This window comes from Rhinoderma darwinii (assembly GCF_050947455.1).
Source record: "Rhinoderma darwinii isolate aRhiDar2 chromosome 5 unlocalized genomic scaffold, aRhiDar2.hap1 SUPER_5_unloc_45, whole genome shotgun sequence".
In the NCBI taxonomy this organism is placed as follows: Eukaryota; Metazoa; Chordata; class Amphibia; order Anura; family Rhinodermatidae; genus Rhinoderma; species Rhinoderma darwinii.
Window position 1 is genome coordinate 486,515 of NW_027461804.1, and position 20,218 is coordinate 506,732.

Here is a 20,218-nt window from a genome sequence, read left to right on the forward strand (position 1 = left end):
CTGGGCCCAGGCAGTGTTGGTCAGTGCTGCTCAGCAGGCAGCACTGGACTGGACTGGATTACAGCTGATACAAGGTGTGAAGGAACAAGGGGTGGCTGTGGGCATGCACTTGCTGCCGCTGCCAGTGTTTATCTGCATGGCAGCAGGGCATTTGGGCGTTGCCAGGAAGGCGTTTTTATGTAGATTCCTCCTCTTTCAGCACTGCATTGTGGTGCAAGCAAAAGAAGCAAATCCTGTCTGGCTTCCTCTCCGGCCTTTATTCACCTCCCGTGTAGCTGTGAGTGTGTGAGCCTGCAGGGCCCCATGGAATTGCCTAGAAGTAGGCTGAATCGCTGCAAGGGCTGAACAGCAGTATCGGGCAGGCTCGGGCAACGCGCGGCCCGTTCGGGTTATCGCTTCTCGGCCTTTTGGCTAAGATCAAGTGTAGTATCTGTTCTTATCAGTTTAATATCTGATACGTCCCCTATCTGGGGACCATATATTAAATGGATTTTTAGAACAGGGAGATGGAAATAGAGCTTGCTCTGTCCACTCCACGCATTGACCTGGTATTGCAGTATTTCCAGGACCGGTGCACCCTTTCCTTATGTGTTGACTAAAAGCAGATTCCAAAAGTGTTTTTTGTCTTTGCTATTGTTTCTGTCTTTCTGAAGGGATCTCCCCTTTTAATCCCATTATTTCAACACCTGTTGGACAATGCATGAGTGATAATGAGCTCATTGATTAAATGCAATTAATGAATAGATTGCCACCTCTTGTTGTGTGTCGTCTGTGTTTCTGTGTTTCCGGCATTTCACATTGGAACACCTCATTCACCTTCCTTGTCTTCTCTCCGCCCTCCCTTTTAGGTAAGTTAAAGAGCTGCACCTGAGCCAGCCACTGATTGATTGATTGATTGATTGATTGATTGATTGATTGATTGATTGATTGATTGATGCAGCACAACAGTCAAATAGTGGAGTGGAGTAGGGGAACAGCAAACAGCCAATAAAGCAGCCCGCCCGCTCGCCTGCCCGCCACAATGGACCTACCTGTGTACACTAGATGGATGTGATGGAATGTACTGTCGTCCCTACATTTCAAGAAGAAGTAAGAATTGCAGTTGCAACAAAGCCTTGCTTGCCTACAAAGAGAGCAGCAATTTGGATTTGTTACTATGTTACCTAGAAGAATAACAAACTGTGCAAGGATGGAGGTTGTAGGAGCAAGGAGAAGTTGTCTGTAAAGTTGGTGGATGCCTATTTTCCATTTTGCAGTCCCTTGTCTCCCTCTTGTGGCCTCCTGGAGGCAACTAGCTGTGCAAAAAAAAGACAGCCTGGCGGCCGGCTGTTGCAGTGTTGCCCTCTCAGGCAACACTGAGTGACTGACTGAGCCTCACCGTCTTATATAAAGTTCAGACGGAACATTGCACGTGTCATAGTGGAGCCCTCAGGATTCCAGAGCCAGCTTTCTGACATCATAATGGGGCCTCAGAGATAAAAGCCTGGGCCCAGGCAGTGTTGGTCAGTGCTGCTCAGCAGGCAGCACTGGACTGGACTGGATTACAGCTGAAACAAGGTGTGAAGGAACAAGGGGTGGCTGTGGGCATGCACTTGCTGCCGCTGCCAGTGTTTATCTGCATGGCAGCAGGGCATTTGGGCGTTGCCAGGAAGGCGTTTTTATGTAGATTCCTCCTCTTTCAGCACTGCATTGTGGTGCAAGCAAAAGAAGCAAATCCTGTCTGGCTTCCTCTCCGGCCTTTATTCACCTCCCGTGTAGCTGTGAGTGTGTGAGCCTGCAGGGCCCCATGGAATTGCCTAGAAGTAGGCTGAATCGCTGCAAGGGCTGAACAGCAGTATCGGGCAGGCTCGGGCAACGCGCGGCCCGTTCGGGTTATCGCTTCTCGGCCTTTTGGCTAAGATCAAGTGTAGTATCTGTTCTTATCAGTTTAATATCTGATACGTCCCCTATCTGGGGACCATATATTAAATGGATTTTTAGAACAGGGAGATGGAAATAGAGCTTGCTCTGTCCACTCCACGCATTGACCTGGTATTGCAGTATTTCCAGGACCGGTGCACCCTTTCCTTATGTGTTGACTAAAAGCAGATTCCAAAAGTGTTTTTTGTCTTTGCTATTGTTTCTGTCTTTCTGAAGGGATCTCCCCTTTTAATCCCATTATTTCAACACCTGTTGGACAATGCATGAGTGATAATGAGCTCATTGATTAAATGCAATTAATGAATAGATTGCCACCTCTTGTTGTGTGTCGTCTGTGTTTCTGTGTTTCCGGCATTTCACATTGGAACACCTCATTCACCTTCCTTGTCTTCTCTCCGCCCTCCCTTTTAGGTAAGTTAAAGAGCTGCACCTGAGCCAGCCACTGATTGATTGATTGATTGATTGATTGATTGATTGATTGATTGATTGATTGATTGATTGATTGATGCAGCACAACAGTCAAATAGTGGAGTGGAGTAGGGGAACAGCAAACAGCCAATAAAGCAGCCCGCCCGCTCGCCTGCCCGCCACAATGGACCTACCTGTGTACACTAGATGGATGTGATGGAATGTACTGTCGTCCCTACATTTCAAGAAGAAGTAAGAATTGCAGTTGCAACAAAGCCTTGCTTGCCTACAAAGAGAGCAGCAATTTGGATTTGTTACTATGTTACCTAGAAGAATAACAAACTGTGCAAGGATGGAGGTTGTAGGAGCAAGGAGAAGTTGTCTGTAAAGTTGGTGGATGCCTATTTTCCATTTTGCAGTCCCTTGTCTCCCTCTTGTGGCCTCCTGGAGGCAACTAGCTGTGCAAAAAAAAGACAGCCTGGCGGCCGGCTGTTGCAGTGTTGCCCTCTCAGGCAACACTGAGTGACTGACTGAGCCTCACCGTCTTATATAAAGTTCAGACGGAACTTTGCACGTGTCATAGTGGAGCCCTCAGGATTCCAGAGCCAGCTTTCTGACATCATAATGGGGCCTCAGAGATAAAAGCCTGGGCCCAGGCAGTGTTGGTCAGTGCTGCTCAGCAGGCAGCACTGGACTGGACTGGATTACAGCTGATACAAGGTGTGAAGGAACAAGGGGTGGCTGTGGGCATGCACTTGCTGCCGCTGCCAGTGTTTATCTGCATGGCAGCAGGGCATTTGGGCGTTGCCAGGAAGGCGTTTTTATGTAGATTCCTCCTCTTTCAGCACTGCATTGTGGTGCAAGCAAAAGAAGCAAATCCTGTCTGGCTTCCTCTCCGGCCTTTATTCACCTCCCGTGTAGCTGTGAGTGTGTGAGCCTGCAGGGCCCCATGGAATTGCCTAGAAGTAGGCTGAATCGCTGCAAGGGCTGAACAGCAGTATCGGGCAGGCTCGGGCAACGCGCGGCCCGTTCGGGTTATCGCTTCTCGGCCTTCTGGCTGAGATCAAGTGTAGTGCTGGTTACTTGTAGTCAGTGCTGCCTGGTCTTAGTTGGGAGGTGCTCAGGTACCCTCTCTCTCGGCCTCGGGGGATCGTCCAGGTTCGCCTGGACTTCACCCCCGTGCTGCTATTTGGGAGAGAGGCTTAGTCCTGAGCAACGAGTTGCGATCCACATATCCCCCGTGTAGGCTTCGGCCGAAAAGGGGAAAGCTGCGTAGACGTTACGTCACCAACGGGTGGCGTAACTTTCCCTGAAAACCCCTCACCATGGACGAAAGTCCTGGTGAGATACCGGCGTATGCCCGGATAAAGAATACAATCCGTGTTATTGTATCAGAAGAGAAGGCGACGACCTGCGGCCTGAAGTTCTTGGTGGAGACCGTGCTTGTTGGCATTTTCAACATTCAGAAGCGGGAGATATTGGCGGTACAAGACTATCCTAGGAGAAGAACATACGACATAACTTTTGTACAGAATGGAGTGTTCCAAGATCTGCTGGCGGCATACATGGTAAAAAACGATCCGAGACTGGACGGTATTGAATTTTACGAACATGTGTTGGACATCACTAAGATGATTGTGATAAAAATGTACTGCCCGTTTGCTGATTTAAAAGATGTGATGTCCTTTTTATCCCCCTATTTCAAAAGTGTAAAATGTATTGGCAAAATAATGAACGAAGTTGGAGTTTGGACGTCAAAGTGGAGATTTTTAGTAACTTGTTATAGAGATGCCAATACAGCAGGGGGGATAATGTTGCCGCCAGCACGCTTTAAATTAGGTGATATGGCAGGAGATCTTTTTTACACAGGAATGCCTCCATTCTGTAGAAAATGTCAAAAGTACGGTCACACCAAAGAGTTCTGCGAAAGCACCTGTAGGAACTGTGGCAGCTCTGAGCACGAGGCCAAAACTTGCCCTCTGGGGAAAAGGTGTCGTTTTTGCAGCCGAGTTGGTCATCTATATGCTACTTGTCCCCACAGATCGGAACAACCCGAGGTCCGGCCGAGGCGTCCAGAGCAGCCAGCAGGCCAGATCGCCCCCGCACAAGGAGAGGAACCAAGAGGTGAAGAGGCTGATGACATGGACACCTCCAGCAGACCCCCCCAAACAGGTGACCCAAAGGAGCAAAGGCGGTTTAAGAGAAGAGCCAGTGATCAGCGGACGAAAAAGCCCCCTCAGGAAACGGAGGAGATGGGTAGTTCGGATGAAGCTGATCCGCCTGGGCCGCAGGAGGTGCTGGGTCAGCCTGTACCTGAGGCAGAGGACCCGGGCGGAGCGGCAGCAAGGTCTAAGAGGCGTAGGGCGTACTCGGAGGTGGCAGCGGGGGTGCCGATGGGAGTACCTGCTAGAGCGAAAGCAGGGAAACCAGTTGACGCACCCCCGGAAGCACCAGCTGAAGGTCTCCCCCCTTCTCGCCAGTTGGGGGAGACAAGCATAGCCACCTCTGAGGTGACAGAAGTCCCTGAAACGGCCGCGAGTGCGTTTCCTGCCCCTATCGTAGGGGAGGAGGCTGCCATACGAGATGCTCCAGAAACCTTGCCCGTGGAGTCCATATGGGACCCATTTTCGATCAGTGCCTCAGGTATGGCGGGGGGTCAGCTGTCTGACATGAGTTCCTCTCCAATCTCCTCAAGTTATACAGTCGGTTTGAAGTCGGAGGGCGATGAGAGTTCGAGTGAGGTCTCTGGTAACGCCGAGGACTGCTGAGGCCACCTCGGGTAAGATTACATAAGACTGTCTCTTTTCCCTTTTCCTCATGGCAGAGTTAGGTGGCATTTCCTTAAATGTTAGGAGCGTGCATTCCAAGACGAGAAGAGCTGCCCTGTTTGATTATCTTTCTATTTTTTCCGCCACCGTTTTTTTCCTACAGGAATGCTGTATCCCACATCGCACGAACTACAACAAATATAAGGAAGACTGGAGACTCGGACCTTCAGTGTGGTCCGGGTCTAACGATTCCAGAGCCGCAGGTGTCGCCATTTTATTTAAAGGGAACGTTTTAATTGACAGTTTTAATGAAATTTTACCAGGTAGAATTTTATTGGTCAAAGCTTTTATAGACGGTATTAGATGGCAGTTTTTAAATTTTTATGGGTCCTCGGACAAGAATGAAAGAGCTAGAATGCTAGAGATTTTACCCCTTTTTTTAAACGATTCTGAGCCACTTGTTTTAGCGGGTGATTTTAATTGTATTTTAAAGGGGGAACGCCGGTTCTCTAACTCAGTAAGCAGGAATTATGACAAAACCTCCTCATTATTAAAAGATATAGTTACTGATTTTAAACTTACTGATGTTTTTAAGAAATGTAACAGCAATTTATCTGCAGAGGCCGGCGTCACCTGGAGCAATGTGAACTGTAGCTCCAGGATCGATTTTATATTCTGCTCTTATCAAGTACTGCCTTTTAAATGTGATCTTAATCCCAATGTTTTATCTGATCATAAATTATTGTATTTTAAAGTTAAAAATGATATTGGGAAAAATACTGTCAAAAAAGCCTGGAAAATGAACGTTTCCCTTTTAGATGATCCGCAAATTTTATCTGATTTTATTACCTTTTATAAGGGCTGCAGACGGGTAAGACATCCAAATATGTCCATAGTCTCATGGTGGGAGAAAATAAAAATAAAAATAAGAGATTTTTTCATAAAAATCGGAAGGAGAAAAGCAAAAGAAAAACAGGATTTTTTTGCTAATTTGAATACCCGGCTGCAGACCCAATACAAGTTCAGAGAACAGGGTATGCAGGTGGAGGAGGAGATTATGGAGATTAGGAAGGAGATCTCCCAGTGCCTGGAGCAGAGAGGTAAGGAAATTGTCTTTCGCTCAAAAATGAAACACCTCGAGGAAAATGAGACCTGCTCCAGGTACTTTTTTAAGAAAATTAACGATAAGCATACCCTGTTAGACAATGTTGATGGAGATACAAACACTGACAATATTTTAAAAAAGGTACACAGATTTTATGCGGATCTTTTTAATATAAAGCTTGTTAATGTTGATTTGATGAACGACTCATTGAAGGAGGTTGACGCTGTTTTAAATCCTGTCTCCAAAGATTTTTTATTACAGGATATTACGGAACAGGAGATTTTAGATACCATCAAGAGTTTTAAAACAGGTAAAGTCCCTGGCCCTGATGGTATACCCATAGAGTTTTATGTCACATTTTATGGAGTTTTAAAAGAGGATCTCTATTCCCTTTTTACTCAAGTTTTTAGAACAAAAGCCCTCCCGGGGTCCTGGAAGAAAGGTGAGGTGTCCCTGCTTTATAAAAAGGGGGACAAAACAGATATTAAAAACTGGAGGCCTATCACCTTACTAAACGCAGACTATAAAATAATGGCCAAGATTTGCGCGAATAGACTAAAGGCTGTTATAGAGAAAATCGTCCACTCCAACCAAGTCTGTGGGATACCTGGGAGGAGCATATGGGACAATTTAAACCTTTTAAAAGATGCTATTGGTGATACGAAGGAGAGAAAAGGCAGATTGGCGGTTTTATCCATAGATTTCGAGAAAGCCTTTGATAGAGTATCACATTTTTATCTTTTTAAGGTTTTAGAAAAGATGGGTATACCAGAAGGTTTTTTACAGTCTCTGAAGGCCTTTTATGAAAATTGTACGAGCAAGATTTTAGTAAAGGGTTTTAAGACACAGGATGTCCTTTTAAACTCCGGAGTGAAGCAGGGGTGTCCCTTGTCCCCACTACTTTTTATATGTGCGATCGAGCCTCTACTCTGCAGATTGAGGAATGACAGGCAGATATGTGGAGTCCCCCTGCCGGGCGGGGGGGGACTAGAGGCAAAAGTGGTGGGGTACATGGATGATGTCGCGGTCCTGTGCAGGGACGCCCCGTCACTGCAAAAAGCATTACAACAGATATACCAATTTTGCTGCTCCTCCGGTTTTAAAGTCAATTTTAATAAAAGTAATATTTTAAATATTGGCAATATGATTTTACAGGACATTCAAGTCCCTGTGTCGGAGTCTGTACAGATTTTAGGGGTCTCCTTCAATGAGTCAAACAATGGTTTTATCAGTTGGGACTTGGTGGCACAAAAAGTTAATAAGAAAATTTGTTTATGGAATCTTAGAAAACTGACAATGGAGGGAAAAATTTTAATCACAAAAATGGTGATTTTACCAATTTTATTATATCTAAGTATGGTTTTCCCTCCCCCTGATATTTTATTAAAAAAGATTACCAAGGCATGTTTTACATTTTTATGGAATTCTAGGATGGAGAAGCTCAGGAGAGAAAAAGTGATGTTACCAAAGCTAATGGGTGGTAAAGATTTTCCAAATATAAAAGCATTTCTTTTAATCCATTTTTTTACACTGCGTCTTAATACTGTTTTTAAGGAACACTACTGGTCTTATTTTATCCGTTTTAACACTGGCTATTTTATGAGGAGGTACGGATGGTTCTCTACGGTTTTAAGCTCGCCATATGCTTTTAACCTGCCAGACCAGTATAAGATTTTAGAAAAAATAGTGAACCTTTTTAACCTAAAAGACAAAAGAATAGAAGATGTAAAAAATAGTAAATATGTTTTAAAGGAAATAAAAGAAAATGTTTTAATAGCCCCCATTAGCAATTTTAATGAAAACAAATGCAAAATTATCTGGAGCATGGTTAATGCTAAATTCATTTTTAATTCACAGAAGGATCTGGCCTGGAGCTGCGCCCACGAGTGTCTTCCATGCCGGGCATTCCAGCATCGAAGGGGACTGACCAACTCGGCTGCGTGTCCAAGGGGAGGATGCCGCGATGACGAGACAGTCTTACATCTCTTTTGGCAATGTTATTTTTCACAACTAATATGGACAAAAATCCTCCCCTTGATGAAGAAGATAACCGGAATAAAAAGAATTACAAGTGAAGGCGTATTTTACGGATGTCTGGAGTGCCCAACAAGGACTCAGAAAATTATGGCATGGAAGATTACTAACTGCGTTAAAGCAGCTCTGTGGGCGGCCAGGAATATTCTTTTATTCAAACATGAAATTTTATCTGTGAATGATATTTTAGGAATTTGTTTTTATGAAATGCACAAGTATTATCTTTTAGACAAAAAATTCTCTCCTGTTTTAAGTAGAAAATGGTTTTTTAGCGAATGGAATTCTATAATATGATGCCACCAAGTGCCCTTTTATAAATTGTATGATTTTAATCTGACAATTTGTATTTATTTTTTAACCATTGTTGTAAAATGTGAATCCCTGTAAAAATGTTGAAAAATGTTAATTTATTGTAAAACCTGAAAAATTTTAAATAAACGGTTACCCCCAAAGTTGGGGTAGTCAACTTAAAAAATCTGTTCTTATCAGTTTAATATCTGATACGTCCCCTATCTGGGGACCATATATTAAATGGATTTTTAGAACAGGGAGATGGAAATAGAGCTTGCTCTGTCCACTCCACGCATTGACCTGGTATTGCAGTATTTCCAGGACCGGTGCACCCTTTCCTTATGTGTTGACTAAAAGCAGATTCCAAAAGTGTTTTTTGTCTTTGCTATTGTTTCTGTCTTTCTGAAGGGATCTCCCCTTTTAATCCCATTATTTCAACACCTGTTGGACAATGCATGAGTGATAATGAGCTCATTGATTAAATGCAATTAATGAATAGATTGCCACCTCTTGTTGTGTGTCATCTGTGTTTCTGTGTTTCCGGCATTTCACATTGGAACACCTCATTCACCTTCCTTGTCTTCTCTCCGCCCTCCCTTTTAGGTAAGTTAAAGAGCTGCACCTGAGCCAGCCACTGATTGATTGATTGATTGATTGATTGATTGATTGATTGATTGATTGATTGATTGATTGATGCAGCACAACAGTCAAATAGTGGAGTGGAGTAGGGGAACAGCAAACAGCCAATAAAGCAGCCCGCCCGCTCGCCTGCCCGCCACAATGGACCTACCTGTGTACACTAGATGGATGTGATGGAATGTACTGTCGTCCCTACATTTCAAGAAGAAGTAAGAATTGCAGTTGCAACAAAGCCTTGCTTGCCTACAAAGAGAGCAGCAATTTGGATTTGTTACTATGTTACCTAGAAGAATAACAAACTGTGCAAGGATGGAGGTTGTAGGAGCAAGGAGAAGTTGTCTGTAAAGTTGGTGGATGCCTATTTTCCATTTTGCAGTCCCTTGTCTCCCTCTTGTGGCCTCCTGGAGGCAACTAGCTGTGCAAAAAAAAGACAGCCTGGCGGCCGGCTGTTGCAGTGTTGCCCTCTCAGGCAACACTGAGTGACTGACTGAGCCTCACCGTCTTATATAAAGTTCAGACGGAACTTTGCACGTGTCATAGTGGAGCCCTCAGGATTCCAGAGCCAGCTTTCTGACATCATAATGGGGCCTCAGAGATAAAAGCCTGGGCCCAGGCAGTGTTGGTCAGTGCTGCTCAGCAGGCAGCACTGGACTGGACTGGATTACAGCTGATACAAGGTGTGAAGGAACAAGGGGTGGCTGTGGGCATGCACTTGCTGCCGCTGCCAGTGTTTATCTGCATGGCAGCAGGGCATTTGGGCGTTGCCAGGAAGGCGTTTTTATGTAGATTCCTCCTCTTTCAGCACTGCATTGTGGTGCAAGCAAAAGAAGCAAATCCTGTCTGGCTTCCTCTCCGGCCTTTATTCACCTCCCGTGTAGCTGTGAGTGTGTGAGCCTGCAGGGCCCCATGGAATTGCCTAGAAGTAGGCTGAATCGCTGCAAGGGCTGAACAGCAGTATCGGGCAGGCTCGGGCAACGCGCGGCCCGTTCGGGTTATCGCTTCTCGGCCTTTTGGCTAAGATCAAGTGTAGTATCTGTTCTTATCAGTTTAATATCTGATACGTCCCCTATCTGGGGACCATATATTAAATGGATTTTTAGAACAGGGAGATGGAAATAGAGCTTGCTCTGTCCACTCCACGCATTGACCTGGTATTGCAGTATTTCCAGGACCGGTGCACCCTTTCCTTATGTGTTGACTAAAAGCAGATTCCAAAAGTGTTTTTTGTCTTTGCTATTGTTTCTGTCTTTCTGAAGGGATCTCCCCTTTTAATCCCATTATTTCAACACCTGTTGGACAATGCATGAGTGATAATGAGCTCATTGATTAAATGCAATTAATGAATAGATTGCCACCTCTTGTTGTGTGTCGTCTGTGTTTCTGTGTTTCCGGCATTTCACATTGGAACACCTCATTCACCTTCCTTGTCTTCTCTCCGCCCTCCCTTTTAGGTAAGTTAAAGAGCTGCACCTGAGCCAGCCACTGATTGATTGATTGATTGATTGATTGATTGATTGATTGATTGATTGATTGATTGATGCAGCACAACAGTCAAATAGTGGAGTGGAGTAGGGGAACAGCAAACAGCCAATAAAGCAGCCCGCCCGCTCGCCTGCCCGCCACAATGGACCTACCTGTGTACACTAGATGGATGTGATGGAATGTACTGTCGTCCCTACATTTCAAGAAGAAGTAAGAATTGCAGTTGCAACAAAGCCTTGCTTGCCTACAAAGAGAGCAGCAATTTGGATTTGTTACTATGTTACCTAGAAGAATAACAAACTGTGCAAGGATGGAGGTTGTAGGAGCAAGGAGAAGTTGTCTGTAAAGTTGGTGGATGCCTATTTTCCATTTTGCAGTCCCTTGTCTCCCTCTTGTGGCCTCCTGGAGGCAACTAGCTGTGCAAAAAAAAGACAGCCTGGCGGCCGGCTGTTGCAGTGTTGCCCTCTCAGGCAACACTGAGTGACTGACTGAGCCTCACCGTCTTATATAAAGTTCAGACGGAACTTTGCACGTGTCATAGTGGAGCCCTCAGGATTCCAGAGCCAGCTTTCTGACATCATAATGGGGCCTCAGAGATAAAAGCCTGGGCCCAGGCAGTGTTGGTCAGTGCTGCTCAGCAGGCAGCACTGGACTGGACTGGATTACAGCTGATACAAGGTGTGAAGGAACAAGGGGTGGCTGTGGGCATGCACTTGCTGCCGCTGCCAGTGTTTATCTGCATGGCAGCAGGGCATTTGGGCGTTGCCAGGAAGGCGTTTTTATGTAGATTCCTCCTCTTTCAGCACTGCATTGTGGTGCAAGCAAAAGAAGCAAATCCTGTCTGGCTTCCTCTCCGGCCTTTATTCACCTCCCGTGTAGCTGTGAGTGTGTGAGCCTGCAGGGCCCCATGGAATTGCCTAGAAGTAGGCTGAATCGCTGCAAGGGCTGAACAGCAGTATCGGGCAGGCTCGGGCAACGCGCGGCCCGTTCGGGTTATCGCTTCTCGGCCTTTTGGCTAAGATCAAGTGTAGTATCTGTTCTTATCAGTTTAATATCTGATACGTCCCCTATCTGGGGACCATATATTAAATGGATTTTTAGAACAGGGAGATGGAAATAGAGCTTGCTCTGTCCACTCCACGCATTGACCTGGTATTGCAGTATTTCCAGGACCGGTGCACCCTTTCCTTATGTGTTGACTAAAAGCAGATTCCAAAAGTGTTTTTTGTCTTTGCTATTGTTTCTGTCTTTCTGAAGGGATCTCCCCTTTTAATCCCATTATTTCAACACCTGTTGGACAATGCATGAGTGATAATGAGCTCATTGATTAAATGCAATTAATGAATAGATTGCCACCTCTTGTTGTGTGTCGTCTGTGTTTCTGTGTTTCCGGCATTTCACATTGGAACACCTCATTCACCTTCCTTGTCTTCTCTCCGCCCTCCCTTTTAGGTAAGTTAAAGAGCTGCACCTGAGCCAGCCACTGATTGATTGATTGATTGATTGATTGATTGATTGATTGATTGATTGATGCAGCACAACAGTCAAATAGTGGAGTGGAGTAGGGGAACAGCAAACAGCCAATAAAGCAGCCCGCCCGCTCGCCTGCCCGCCACAATGGACCTACCTGTGTACACTAGATGGATGTGATGGAATGTACTGTCGTCCCTACATTTCAAGAAGAAGTAAGAATTGCAGTTGCAACAAAGCCTTGCTTGCCTACAAAGAGAGCAGCAATTTGGATTTGTTACTATGTTACCTAGAAGAATAACAAACTGTGCAAGGATGGAGGTTGTAGGAGCAAGGAGAAGTTGTCTGTAAAGTTGGTGGATGCCTATTTTCCATTTTGCAGTCCCTTGTCTCCCTCTTGTGGCCTCCTGGAGGCAACTAGCTGTGCAAAAAAAAGACAGCCTGGCGGCCGGCTGTTGCAGTGTTGCCCTCTCAGGCAACACTGAGTGACTGACTGAGCCTCACCGTCTTATATAAAGTTCAGACGGAACTTTGCACGTGTCATAGTGGAGCCCTCAGGATTCCAGAGCCAGCTTTCTGACATCATAATGGGGCCTCAGAGATAAAAGCCTGGGCCCAGGCAGTGTTGGTCAGTGCTGCTCAGCAGGCAGCACTGGACTGGACTGGATTACAGCTGATACAAGGTGTGAAGGAACAAGGGGTGGCTGTGGGCATGCACTTGCTGCCGCTGCCAGTGTTTATCTGCATGGCAGCAGGGCATTTGGGCGTTGCCAGGAAGGCGTTTTTATGTAGATTCCTCCTCTTTCAGCACTGCATTGTGGTGCAAGCAAAAGAAGCAAATCCTGTCTGGCTTCCTCTCCGGCCTTTATTCACCTCCCGTGTAGCTGTGAGTGTGTGAGCCTGCAGGGCCCCATGGAATTGCCTAGAAGTAGGCTGAATCGCTGCAAGGGCTGAACAGCAGTATCGGGCAGGCTCGGGCAACGCGCGGCCCGTTCGGGTTATCGCTTCTCGGCCTTTTGGCTAAGATCAAGTGTAGTATCTGTTCTTATCAGTTTAATATCTGATACGTCCCCTATCTGGGGACCATATATTAAATGGATTTTTAGAACAGGGAGATGGAAATAGAGCTTGCTCTGTCCACTCCACGCATTGACCTGGTATTGCAGTATTTCCAGGACCGGTGCACCCTTTCCTTATGTGTTGACTAAAAGCAGATTCCAAAAGTGTTTTTTGTCTTTGCTATTGTTTCTGTCTTTCTGAAGGGATCTCCCCTTTTAATCCCATTATTTCAACACCTGTTGGACAATGCATGAGTGATAATGAGCTCATTGATTAAATGCAATTAATGAATAGATTGCCACCTCTTGTTGTGTGTCGTCTGTGTTTCTGTGTTTCCGGCATTTCACATTGGAACACCTCATTCACCTTCCTTGTCTTCTCTCCGCCCTCCCTTTTAGGTAAGTTAAAGAGCTGCACCTGAGCCAGCCACTGATTGATTGATTGATTGATTGATTGATTGATTGATTGATTGATTGATTGATGCAGCACAACAGTCAAATAGTGGAGTGGAGTAGGGGAACAGCAAACAGCCAATAAAGCAGCCCGCCCGCTCGCCTGCCCGCCACAATGGACCTACCTGTGTACACTAGATGGATGTGATGGAATGTACTGTCGTCCCTACATTTCAAGAAGAAGTAAGAATTGCAGTTGCAACAAAGCCTTGCTTGCCTACAAAGAGAGCAGCAATTTGGATTTGTTACTATGTTACCTAGAAGAATAACAAACTGTGCAAGGATGGAGGTTGTAGGAGCAAGGAGAAGTTGTCTGTAAAGTTGGTGGATGCCTATTTTCCATTTTGCAGTCCCTTGTCTCCCTCTTGTGGCCTCCTGGAGGCAACTAGCTGTGCAAAAAAAAGACAGCCTGGCGGCCGGCTGTTGCAGTGTTGCCCTCTCAGGCAACACTGAGTGACTGACTGAGCCTCACCGTCTTATATAAAGTTCAGACGGAACTTTGCACGTGTCATAGTGGAGCCCTCAGGATTCCAGAGCCAGCTTTCTGACATCATAATGGGGCCTCAGAGATAAAAGCCTGGGCCCAGGCAGTGTTGGTCAGTGCTGCTCAGCAGGCAGCACTGGACTGGACTGGATTACAGCTGATACAAGGTGTGAAGGAACAAGGGGTGGCTGTGGGCATGCACTTGCTGCCGCTGCCAGTGTTTATCTGCATGGCAGCAGGGCATTTGGGCGTTGCCAGGAAGGCGTTTTTATGTAGATTCCTCCTCTTTCAGCACTGCATTGTGGTGCAAGCAAAAGAAGCAAATCCTGTCTGGCTTCCTCTCCGGCCTTTATTCACCTCCCGTGTAGCTGTGAGTGTGTGAGCCTGCAGGGCCCCATGGAATTGCCTAGAAGTAGGCTGAATCGCTGCAAGGGCTGAACAGCAGTATCGGGCAGGCTCGGGCAACGCGCGGCCCGTTCGGGTTATCGCTTCTCGGCCTTTTGGCTAAGATCAAGTGTAGTATCTGTTCTTATCAGTTTAATATCTGATACGTCCCCTATCTGGGGACCATATATTAAATGGATTTTTAGAACAGGGAGATGGAAATAGAGCTTGCTCTGTCCACTCCACGCATTGACCTGGTATTGCAGTATTTCCAGGACCGGTGCACCCTTTCCTTATGTGTTGACTAAAAGCAGATTCCAAAAGTGTTTTTTGTCTTTGCTATTGTTTCTGTCTTTCTGAAGGGATCTCCCCTTTTAATCCCATTATTTCAACACCTGTTGGACAATGCATGAGTGATAATGAGCTCATTGATTAAATGCAATTAATGAATAGATTGCCACCTCTTGTTGTGTGTCGTCTGTGTTTCTGTGTTTCTGGCATTTCACATTGGAACACCTCATTCACCTTCCTTGTCTTCTCTCCGCCCTCCCTTTTAGGTAAGTTAAAGAGCTGCACCTGAGCCAGCCACTGATTGATTGATTGATTGATTGATTGATTGATTGATTGATTGATGCAGCACAACAGTCAAATAGTGGAGTGGAGTAGGGGAACAGCAAACAGCCAATAAAGCAGCCCGCCCGCTCGCCTGCCCGCCACAATGGACCTACCTGTGTACACTAGATGGATGTGATGGAATGTACTGTCGTCCCTACATTTCAAGAAGAAGTAAGAATTGCAGTTGCAACAAAGCCTTGCTTGCCTACAAAGAGAGCAGCAATTTGGATTTGTTACTATGTTACCTAGAAGAATAACAAACTGTGCAAGGATGGAGGTTGTAGGAGCAAGGAGAAGTTGTCTGTAAAGTTGGTGGATGCCTATTTTCCATTTTGCAGTCCCTTGTCTCCCTCTTGTGGCCTCCTGGAGGCAACTAGCTGTGCAAAAAAAAGACAGCCTGGCGGCCGGCTGTTGCAGTGTTGCCCTCTCAGGCAACACTGAGTGACTGACTGAGCCTCACCGTCTTATATAAAGTTCAGACGGAACTTTGCACGTGTCATAGTGGAGCCCTCAGGATTCCAGAGCCAGCTTTCTGACATCATAATAGGGCCTCAGAGATAAAAGCCTGGGCCCAGGCAGTGTTGGTCAGTGCTGCTCAGCAGGCAGCACTGGACTGGACTGGATTACAGCTGATACAAGGTGTGAAGGAACAAGGGGTGGCTGTGGGCATGCACTTGCTGCCGCTGCCAGTGTTTATCTGCATGGCAGCAGGGCATTTGGGCGTTGCCAGGAAGGCGTTTTTATGTAGATTCCTCCTCTTTCAGCACTGCATTGTGGTGCAAGCAAAAGAAGCAAATCCTGTCTGGCTTCCTCTCCGGCCTTTATTCACCTCCCGTGTAGCTGTGAGTGTGTGAGCCTGCAGGGCCCCATGGAATTGCCTAGAAGTAGGCTGAATCGCTGCAAGGGCTGAACAGCAGTATCGGGCAGGCTCGGGCAACGCGCGGCCCGTTCGGGTTAACGCTTCTCGGCCTTTTGGCTAAGATCAAGTGTAGTATCTGTTCTTATCAGTTTAATATCTGATACGTCCCCTATCTGGGGACCATATATTAAATGGATTTTTAGAACAGCGAGATGGAAATAGAGCTTGCTCTGTCCACTCCACGCATTGACCTGGTATTGCAGTATTTCCAGGACCGGTGCACCCTTTCCTTATGTGTTGACTAAAAGCAGATTCCAAAAGTGTTTTTTGTCTTTGCTATTGTTTCTGTCTTTCTGAAGGGATCTCCCCTTTTAATCCCATTATTTCAACACCTGTTGGACAATGCATGAGTGATAATGAGCTCATTGATTAAATGCAATTAATGAATAGATTGCCACCTCTTGTTGTGTGTCGTCTGTGTTTCTGTGTTTCCGGCATTTCACATTGGAACACCTCATTCACCTTCCTTGTCTTCTCTCCGCCCTCCCTTTTAGGTAAGTTAAAGAGCTGCACCTGAGCCAGCCACTGATTGATTGATTGATTGATTGATTGATTGATTGATTGATTGATGCAGCACAACAGTCAAATAGTGGAGTGGAGTAGGGGAACAGCAAACAGCCAATAAAGCAGCCCGCCCGCTCGCCTGCCCGCCACAATGGACCTACCTGTGTACACTAGATGGATGTGATGGAATGTACTGTCGTCCCTACATTTCAAGAAGAAGTAAGAATTGCAGTTGCAACAAAGCCTTGCTTGCCTACAAAGAGAGCAGCAATTTGGATTTGTTACTATGTTACCTAGAAGAATAACAAACTGTGCAAGGATGGAGGTTGTAGGAGCAAGGAGAAGTTGTCTGTAAAGTTGGTGGATGCCTATTTTCCATTTTGCAGTCCCTTGTCTCCCTCTTGTGGCCTCCTGGAGGCAACTAGCTGTGCAAAAAAAAGACAGCCTGGCGGCCGGCTGTTGCAGTGTTGCCCTCTCAGGCAACACTGAGTGACTGACTGAGCCTCACCGTCTTATATAAAGTTCAGACGGAACTTTGCACGTGTCATAGTGGAGCCCTCAGGATTCCAGAGCCAGCTTTCTGACATCATAATGGGGCCTCAGAGATAAAAGCCTGGGCCCAGGCAGTGTTGGTCAGTGCTGCTCAGCAGGCAGCACTGGACTGGACTGGATTACAGCTGATACAAGGTGTGAAGGAACAAGGGGTGGCTGTGGGCATGCACTTGCTGCCGCTGCCAGTGTTTATCTGCATGGCAGCAGGGCATTTGGGCGTTGCCAGGAAGGCGTTTTTATGTAGATTCCTCCTCTTTCAGCACTGCATTGTGGTGCAAGCAAAAGAAGCAAATCCTGTCTGGCTTCCTCTCCGGCCTTTATTCACCTCCCGTGTAGCTGTGAGTGTGTGAGCCTGCAGGGCCCCATGGAATTGCCTAGAAGTAGGCTGAATCGCTGCAAGGGCTGAACAGCAGTATCGGGCAGGCTCGGGCAACGCGCGGCCCGTTCGGGTTATCGCTTCTCGGCCTTTTGGCTAAGATCAAGTGTAGTATCTGTTCTTATCAGTTTAATATCTGATACGTCCCCTATCTGGGGACCATATATTAAATGGATTTTTAGAACAGGGAGATGGAAATAGAGCTTGCTCTGTCCACTCCACGCATTGACCTGGTATTGCAGTATTTCCAGGACCGGTGCACCCTTTCCTTATGTGTTGACTAAAAGCAGATTCCAAAAGTGTTTTTTGTCTTTGCTATTGTTTCTGTCTTTCTGAAGGGATCTCCCCTTTTAATCCCATTATTTCAACACCTGTTGGACAATGCATGAGTGATAATGAGCTCATTGATTAAATGCAATTAATGAATAGATTGCCACCTCTTGTTGTGTGTCGTCTGTGTTTCTGTGTTTCCGGCATTTCACATTGGAACACCTCATTCACCTTCCTTGTCTTCTCTCCGCCCTCCCTTTTAGGTAAGTTAAAGAGCTGCACCTGAGCCAGCCACTGATTGATTGATTGATTGATTGATTGATTGATTGATTGATTGATTGATGCAGCACAACAGTCAAATAGTGGAGTGGAGTAGGGGAACAGCAAACAGCCAATAAAGCAGCCCGCCCGCTCGCCTGCCCGCCACAATGGACCTACCTGTGTACACTAGATGGATGTGATGGAATGTACTGTCGTCCCTACATTTCAAGAAGAAGTAAGAATTGCAGTTGCAACAAAGCCTTGCTTGCCTACAAAGAGAGCAGCAATTTGGATTTGTTACTATGTTACCTAGAAGAATAACAAACTGTGCAAGGATGGAGGTTGTAGGAGCAAGGAGAAGTTGTCTGTAAAGTTGGTGGATGCCTATTTTCCATTTTGCAGTCCCTTGTCTCCCTCTTGTGGCCTCCTGGATGCAACTAGCTGTGCAAAAAAAAGACAGCCTGGCGGCCGGCTGTTGCAGTGTTGCCCTCTCAGGCAACACTGAGTGACTGACTGAGCCTCACCGTCTTATATAAAGTTCAGACGGAACTTTGCACGTGTCATAGTGGAGCCCTCAGGATTCCAGAGCCAGCTTTCTGACATCATAATGGGGCCTCAGAGATAAAAGCCTGGGCCCAGGCAGTGTTGGTCAGTGCTGCTCAGCAGGCAGCACTGGACTGGACTGGATTACAGCTGATACAAGGTGTGAAGGAACAAGGGGTGGCTGTGGGCATGCACTTGCTGCCGCTGCCAGTGTTTATCTGCATGGCAGCAGGGCATTTGGGCGTTGCCAGGAAGGCGTTTTTATGTAGATTCCTCCTCTTTCAGCACTGCATTGTGGTGCAAGCAAAAGAAGCAAATCCTGTCTGGCTTCCTCTCCGGCCTTTATTCACCTCCCGTGTAGCTGTGAGTGTGTGAGCCTGCAGGGCCCCATGGAATTGGCTAGAAGTAGGCTGAATCGCTGCAAGGGCTGAACAGCAGTATCGGGCAGGCTCGGGCAACGCGCGGCCCGTTCGGGTTATCGCTTCTCGGCCTTTTGGCTAAGATCAAGTGTAGTATCTGTTCTTATCAGTTTAATATCTGATACGTCCCCTATCTGGGGACCATATATTAAATGGATTTTTAGAACAGGGAGATGGAAATAGAGCTTGCTCTGTCCACTCCACGCATTGACCTGGTATTGCAGTATTTCCAGGACCGGTGCACCCTTTCCTTATGTGTTGACTAAAAGCAGATTCTAAAAGTGTTTTTTGTCTTTGCTATTGTTTCTGTCTTTCTGAAGGGATCTCCCCTTTTAATCCCATTATTTCAACACCTGTTGGACAATGCATGAGTGATAATGAGCTCATTGATTAAATGCAATTAATGAATAGATTGCCACCTCTTGTTGTGTGTCGTCTGTGTTTCTGTGTTTCCGGCATTTCACATTGGAACACCTCATTCACCTTCCTTGTCTTCTCTCCGCCCTCCCTTTTAGGTAAGTTAAAGAGCTGCACCTGAGCCAGCCACTGATTGATTGATTGATTGATTGATTGATTGATTGATTGATTGATTGATTGATGCAGCACAACAGTCAAATAGTGGAGTGGAGTAGGGGAACAGCAAACAGCCAATAAAGCAGCCCGCCCGCTCGCCTGCCCGCCACAATGGACCTACCTGTGTACACTAGATGGATGTGATGGAATGTACTGTCGTCCCTACATTTCAAGAAGAAGTAAGAATTGCAGTTGCAACAAAGCCTTGCTTGCCTACAAAGAGAGCAGCAATTTGGATTTGTTACTATGTTACCTAGAAGAATAACAAACTGTGCAAGGATGGAGGTTGTAGGAGCAAGGAGAAGTTGTCTGTAAAGTTGGTGGATGCCTATTTTCCATTTTGCAGTCCCTTGTCTCCCTCTTGTGGCCTCCTGGAGGCAACTAGCTGTGCAAAAAAAAGACAGCCTGGCGGCCGGCTGTTGCAGTGTTGCCCTCTCAGGCAACACTGAGTGACTGACTGAGCCTCACCGTCTTATATAAAGTTCAGACGGAACTTTGCACGTGTCATAGTGGAGCCCTCAGGATTCCAGAGCCAGCTTTCTGACATCATAATGGGGCCTCAGAGATAAAAGCCTGGGCCCAGGCAGTGTTGGTCAGTGCTGCTCAGCAGGCAGCACTGGACTGGACTGGATTACAGCTGATACAAGGTGTGAAGGAACAAGGGGTGGCTGTGGGCATGCACTTGCTGCC

The 20,218-nt window shown here is 46.3% G+C and overlaps 10 non-coding genes across 10 annotated transcripts; all 10 read left to right on the forward strand.

Moving 5' to 3' along the window:
• The first annotated feature begins 391 nt into the window (after positions 1 to 391).
• LOC142694132 (U2 spliceosomal RNA) lies at positions 392 to 582 on the forward strand. Its single transcript, XR_012862401.1, has one exon. It is a non-coding gene; the product is annotated as a U2 spliceosomal RNA (small nuclear RNA).
• Positions 583 to 1,874: 1,292 nt separating this feature from the next.
• LOC142694133 (U2 spliceosomal RNA) lies at positions 1,875 to 2,065 on the forward strand. Its single transcript, XR_012862402.1, has one exon. It is a non-coding gene; the product is annotated as a U2 spliceosomal RNA (small nuclear RNA).
• A 6,611-nt stretch (positions 2,066 to 8,676) lies between these two features.
• On the forward strand, positions 8,677 to 8,863 carry LOC142693844 (U2 spliceosomal RNA). Its single transcript, XR_012862141.1, has one exon. It is a non-coding gene; the product is annotated as a U2 spliceosomal RNA (small nuclear RNA).
• A 1,296-nt stretch (positions 8,864 to 10,159) lies between these two features.
• LOC142694134 (U2 spliceosomal RNA) lies at positions 10,160 to 10,350 on the forward strand. The gene has a single exon (XR_012862403.1). It is a non-coding gene; the product is annotated as a U2 spliceosomal RNA (small nuclear RNA).
• Positions 10,351 to 11,642: 1,292 nt separating this feature from the next.
• On the forward strand, positions 11,643 to 11,833 carry LOC142694135 (U2 spliceosomal RNA). Its single transcript, XR_012862404.1, has one exon. It is a non-coding gene; the product is annotated as a U2 spliceosomal RNA (small nuclear RNA).
• Positions 11,834 to 13,117: 1,284 nt separating this feature from the next.
• LOC142694136 (U2 spliceosomal RNA) lies at positions 13,118 to 13,308 on the forward strand. Its single transcript, XR_012862405.1, has one exon. It is a non-coding gene; the product is annotated as a U2 spliceosomal RNA (small nuclear RNA).
• Positions 13,309 to 14,596: 1,288 nt separating this feature from the next.
• On the forward strand, positions 14,597 to 14,787 carry LOC142694137 (U2 spliceosomal RNA). The gene has a single exon (XR_012862406.1). It is a non-coding gene; the product is annotated as a U2 spliceosomal RNA (small nuclear RNA).
• A 1,280-nt stretch (positions 14,788 to 16,067) lies between these two features.
• On the forward strand, positions 16,068 to 16,258 carry LOC142693835 (U2 spliceosomal RNA). Its single transcript, XR_012862135.1, has one exon. It is a non-coding gene; the product is annotated as a U2 spliceosomal RNA (small nuclear RNA).
• Positions 16,259 to 17,538: 1,280 nt separating this feature from the next.
• LOC142694138 (U2 spliceosomal RNA) lies at positions 17,539 to 17,729 on the forward strand. Its single transcript, XR_012862407.1, has one exon. It is a non-coding gene; the product is annotated as a U2 spliceosomal RNA (small nuclear RNA).
• Positions 17,730 to 19,013: 1,284 nt separating this feature from the next.
• LOC142694139 (U2 spliceosomal RNA) lies at positions 19,014 to 19,204 on the forward strand. The gene has a single exon (XR_012862408.1). It is a non-coding gene; the product is annotated as a U2 spliceosomal RNA (small nuclear RNA).
• Positions 19,205 to 20,218: the final 1,014 nt, after the last annotated feature.